The sequence below is a fragment of the Chelonia mydas genome, chromosome 4 (genome assembly GCF_015237465.2).
Source record: "Chelonia mydas isolate rCheMyd1 chromosome 4, rCheMyd1.pri.v2, whole genome shotgun sequence".
Lineage (NCBI taxonomy): Eukaryota > Metazoa > Chordata > Testudines > Cheloniidae > Chelonia > Chelonia mydas.
The window spans coordinates 60,614,214-60,620,213 of record NC_057852.1 but is presented as its reverse complement, the minus strand read 5'-3'; the positions used below and the strand labels follow the sequence as shown (position 1 = coordinate 60,620,213).

Sequence of the window (6,000 nt, the reverse complement as noted above, 5' to 3'; positions counted from 1 at the left end):
TTCTTAATGGTAGTTAATTATAGTTATTCACTTTTTAAAATCTTTATTCTCTGTAGAAATTCCTAAATGATAAAAGGAAGCTGCCTATCTCTACTCACATGGCATGTACCATAAGCTTTATGGCAAACCAAGAATGGGAACTGTAACATATAGCATGCCAATTATTGCATTCCAGAAATAATTCTCTGAGAATGTTGAAATGGAATGGCTGCATTATATAAACAAATAATCCCTTTTGGTCTTGGCCCTTAAAAATAGTTTTGCCTCAAATTTTTTTCCCCTTCAAATTCATCATAACATCTTCTGGCTCTGATGCTGCAATTATTGGATAAACAGTCAAATAGTTCCTTTGGAGCTGCTCTGAGTCATTATTTTGATTCCAACTTGACAGCCGTCCTTGTTGATTCCTTAACCTTAAAAGTATAATCAGCAATATGTTCCTGATAGGTATAAAAGGAAACCTCAGAAAAGAAAATATAAAATCAGAACTGGAAGGGATCTCAAGAGGTCATCTAGTCCAGGCCCCTGCACTCATGGCAGGACTACGTATTTTCTAGGCAGGTGGCATCCATGACAGGTGTTTATCTCACCTGCTCTTAAAAATCTCCAATGATGGAGATTCCACAACCTCCCTGGGAAATTTATTCCAGTGCTTAACCACCCTGTCAGTTAGGAAGTTTTTCCTAATGTCTAACCTAAACTGACCTTGCTTCAATTTAAGCCCATTGCTTCTTGTCCTGTCCTCAGAGGTTAAGAACAATTCTTCCGCCTTCTCCTTGTAACAACCTTTTATGTCCTCTCTGTCTTCTCTTCTCCAGACTAAACAAACCCACTTTTTTCAATCTTCCCTCATAGGTCATGTTTTCTAGACCTTTAATCATTTTTGTTGTTCATCTCTGGACTTCCTTCAGTTTGTTCAGATCTTTCCTGAAACGTGGTGCCCAGCACTGGACACAATACTCCAGTTGAGGTCTAAACAGCATGGAGCAGAGTGGAAGAATTACTTCTCATGTCTTGAATACATCCCAGAATGATGTTCACTTTTTTTTGTTTGTTTTGTTTGGCAACAGTGTTATACCATTGACTTATTTAGTTTGTGATCCACTATGACCCCCAGATCCCTTTCTGCAGTACTCCTGCCGAGGCAGTCATTTCCTATTTGGTATGTGTGCAAGTGATTGTTCCTTCTTTAGTGGAGTACTTTGCATTTGTGCTTATTGAATTTCATCCTATTTACTGCAGATCATTTCTCCAGTTTGTTCCCAGAACATTTTGAATTTTAATATATCCTCCAAAACACTTGCAACCCCTTCCAATTTAGTATCATCTGCAAACTTTATAAGTGTACTCTCTCTCATCTTATAGAATGATTTTAAAAAGGTATGATTGTTGAGGTACTGTTAAACTGTCTAGGCATAACACAACATGCTCCACACAGAGGTTTAACAAAGGCATACACACACAAATAATTTTAGACACATGGGCCTCCTACAATCCCCAACAGGTTGCTTTAGGCTGACAGACACTGCTAATGCTATCCACCAGCAGCCTCTTCAAGCATCTTGCAGGACTGGGGTCTCAAGCAGCTTGAAGTCTTGAGTAGGTTTCCATGACGCTGTTCTTAAAATGTCAATGGCCATCAGAGTCTTGTCTACAGTGATGCTGGTCATTGTTACCAATGGTGGAACTGTACCTGTGTTAGCAAGTGGGAATTTTTTCCAGAGAAGAGCATAAAGCAGAGACACTATGGATTGAAAAATTTACACTGAGTGACTTCTTTGGCTAATGCAAGAACTGTGCTGAGAAACTCAAGAAGATACCTCCAGAGCCACAGGGAGGGACCCCAAGATGCAAGAGGGGATTGTCCCTGAACAAAAAGCTCTACAGGACCTCAGGCTGACCTTGTAGTCCAAAAGTTCATACTCTGTGCCATCATAAGAGCCATTTTTCCATCTCACCACCATGGTCATTCATTCCCTCCACTTGCAGAGCTGAGAGTGCTACAAAAGCACTCTCAACAAACCAGCTTCCCAAGAGTAGAACTAAGGAAGAAAAAAAGAATTGTCATAAAATTATTCACAATTTTTTTCACTACTCCAGGATAAAAATGAATCAGTGAATAGCTGAGTTTCAGCTGCTTCCCACCCCGTTCTGACTGCCTATTTCTTCCTTCACTTAGATAGCAAAGAGATATAACCCTAGAAACTACAGTGGCAAAGTTGTTTTAGAGCTTCTCTGGTATTAAGGGGTGTGGGGGAAGGGAAGGGAAAGAAGTAGGTAAAAAATTGTTACTCTTGCTCTGTGTGTGTTTATTTTGGACCCATTGGACTAGACTGCAACTAAAAAACTTTATGGACCTAATAAAATTCCCAACATTCTCAGACATGGATCGTGATGTTTATATATATTAGGCAGAATACAAAGGTGTATTTATGAGGAGAATGAAAGTACTTTGACATGTTTGAGCTCAGGCAAGGCATAAAGCACATGTAAGAGGGTTTTTAAAAAAACCCAACACAGGTACAGTCAAGCTAATGAGAGCTCTTCCTATCTAGGGAAGATGAAGGTACGCCTCAACCTAAGTATTCCAGAAATTATTCATAATCATCACCTTACAGTCAGGTAATGCTTATAGGAACAGAGGTGGGCAGCAGTTTGTTTGATTCTGCTGTGGCTACATAAACATATTTAGTTTGAGGAGGAAATATGAAACATTAACAGGGAGAGGGAACCTCAATAAGCCTCCTTTATATCTCCCTCCCCCTATAAAATATGTATCATCCCCTGGTTCAATAAGCAAAAATCTCCTGTCTCCCAGAAGAAGAGGGATAATAGCTCTTAGTGATGGATGAACAGGGCCTTTCCCTCCTGCATTTTCTTATTTAGGAATGAATGTGTTGGAGTTCATTTCACCAGGAGCAAACACACACTTCTGTCAATATGCAGATAATCCTACCTCCCAGACCCATCCCCAAATAAGAAGAAGAAAATACTTGTTTGTGAATTCTTCTGTCATGCATTTTATTTTTAAACTGATGTCAGCACTAACTTTTTTGGATACTTCCTAGTACTGGAAGACCGCTCACTCTCCTGTTCTCCCCTTCCACCGCCCCCCAAATTCAGCATATGTTTCTAATTTAGATTATGTTCCCAGCTGATGTTGCAGGAATTGGAAGCCCTGCTTTCTCTTTCATTAAAAAGGCACTTTTGAACATCACAATACTTGCAAGATTATAAGAAATTAGTCAATGTTACTTCATAATCTCTTCCCTTTTCCGCCCCTGGTTAATAGGGGAGATTCAGAAAGTGAGGTTTGGGTTTTAATATACATCCTTAAAGAACATTTAAAAGATACTCCTTCAAAGGGGTACTATAGCAGGAGATGTTTAACAGATTTTTCCCTGAAAAGTTAAATTCTAATGTGCAGTCAACACTTTATTTTCTATGATGTTCACATGATGATTCAAAATTAACATGAGCACATTTGGTTCTAATATGAAGTTTTATGCTGAGCACATGCTGTTTTTGTAGAAGTTAACAGATCATTTTGGTTCTCATGACAATACATTCATATCTCACAAGGATCTGAAGGTCTCAAAGATTTCCTTTTGTTTCCTTGCAGTACAGATTATATTCCACTAGTGCAGCATGGTATATGCAACTCTTAGCTCTGATAGATGGCGTGGCCAGTTATTCATCTGTACTGAAGCATTATACTGCTAGTCACTACTGTTTATACAATCCAACACATTGTCTGCCAGCTGATAAAAAGTTATGACAGGATACTCTATAGCCCAAGTTTGGTATATTAGTCTTAATAGGCTTATTGCCTTCCTATTATGTGATTGCATCCAGATAAGACATCCATGGGGATTAATAGGCAACTGGCCTTGCAAAAATTCATAGGATCAGCTATCCTAGATTTTCTGATCTCCCTCTTAGTGCAAACAAAACATTGCTAGGCCTGGCGAAGGATTGACCTGCTATCTTTATTTTGACCAAGTAGGGAATATTAAGGGCACATGCTTAGCACCTTCTCTAGCTGTGCTACAAGGCAGCACAAAGCAGCAAGAATGCTCTTTTTAATAGGTAAACAGATTTCCTTGGAAACAGGAAAATCCTTGAGTGGCATAAAGCCAACATAATCAGCTCTATGCTGTCCACCTCCCTTGCCTCTCTTCTTCCAGGTCGGAGGCATGTTTGTAACAGGGAGGAGGTGTACCAAGGGTCGGGGGTGGGGAGGGTGGAGAGAGAAGTGCAGAGATCCCTAGCTGGTAGAGAGAGCGTCCGGCTGCAGTGGGGGTAACTTCGAGCAGTTCTAATTTATGCTAGGGGCCATTGTGGCCTATAGCTAGCCCAGGATAATGGGAATGGAAAAATGGCTGAGAGCCACTTTCCATCCCCCCACCCATTCTCTTTAACTGCCCTGAATATAAATTCTGAATAGCTGAGGATTAAATCCTAAATGCCCACATATGAAAGATGAAATCTCTTCAGGCAGACTGCAATATCACTGCTGATTACCATGCTATGGAAGCACCCAGCTACATCATATTTATTCACTATATTTACATGAAGCCCTAACCCTAGGGAGAGCAAATCTAGTAGCCCTGAACTTCAAAGAGGACAGTGCAAAACACCTAAGCTCCTGGGTTTTTTTGTTTGTTTTGTTTTCTGGGTAAAAAAAAGTGTGTCCAAAAAGGGGTTTATTAAAAACGGTGAAAATCCAACTGGAAAATCCATATGCAAGAAAGTAAACATCAGAGAGAGACATTCCCATTTCAGAACGGTTTTTTATGGTTAAAGCTAGTGCACCCCATAAAATTTGTTGGCATTTTACATGTTGCTCATAGCATCATTTCTTAGTGCCTGATCCCACAAAACACTTACTACGGGGTCTAACACTTACCATAAGTAGTCCCCTTGACTGCAATTGGACCTAATTCGCACCTATAAGTAATTAGTTTCATTGTGGGTACAAAATATAAAATGCTTTCTCCCCACTCTCTCCTGCTAGAAAACACAGCTAGATACTGATCCCATCATTATGTCAAAACCAAGAAGAAGACGAGGATCACATACAAACACACACATACCCACACTGGGATAACCAGAGCTGCCAAAAAACAACAAAAAACTAAGCTTAACAAAACAGACAAACCACAATTGCATATGGAGAGCTTGTTTCCACCACAGTTAGATTTTATCATCCCATTGTTGTTTTTGTTCCTGCATTAAAGACAAACATTTACACTAAGACATAGGTATGGCCAGAGCCAGAAACTATTGGTCCATTAAGACCTACACTTACAACCCCAAGAAATACAGATAAATCTGTATCTCATCATTTAGTCCTATCCCCATAAATCTGGCCTCTGGCTATCTCTCTGGATTTCCTCATTTTCCATAAATTTGTCTATTTCCCTCTTGAACTGATATGCATTGCTTTTTACTGCTGACTTTGGCAATTTGTTCCATATTGGAAAAATTCTTTGTATAACAGAAATTCAGCCTGAATTATAGCTAAAACTGGGTCCATCTTCATATCATCAGTCCATGGCCTATTTTTTTAAGCTTCCTTTTTCTTCCCTGTCAGTATAGACAGATATTGCATTGGCTGTACATGGCTATTAGTGAACAACTATTTGCATCTCCAGTGAAAACCTCTGTTTAAATTTGTTGTTGAAGGTTTTGATCAAAATGAGTTTTCAGGATTGCAATTAGAACTCGGTTCTTCTCTCTGCTAGAGCTGCTCTCACCACAGGGATCAGTGAAGGGAGGATAACGGTGACTTTATGCCCCCTTTGTGCCTTTTATCCTGGGCTGGCCAGGGCTGCTTGGGCCACCAGTGCCCGAAGGCCCCTAAAGTGGCAGGAAGGAAGTGAGAGCAGCAGCAATACCGTGGGTACATCCCAGAGGCTCTAGGAACACTCCTGGCACACTCATGCTCTGTTCATGCCATGAGGACCTCTATATCAGACACTCCCCAGGGAACAAATC

At 40.2% G+C, this 6,000-nt stretch overlaps 1 long non-coding RNA gene across 1 annotated transcript in view; it reads right to left on the bottom strand.

The window, feature by feature from the left end:
• Positions 1 to 1,462: 1,462 nt before the first annotated feature.
• Positions 1,463 to 6,000, bottom strand: part of LOC122465670 — a 28,235-nt gene continuing 23,697 nt past the window's right edge. Inside the window, exon 2 of the long non-coding RNA XR_006290666.1 lies at positions 1,463 to 2,042. This is a non-coding gene — a long non-coding RNA (uncharacterized LOC122465670). The remainder of the gene's footprint in view (positions 2,043 to 6,000) is intronic.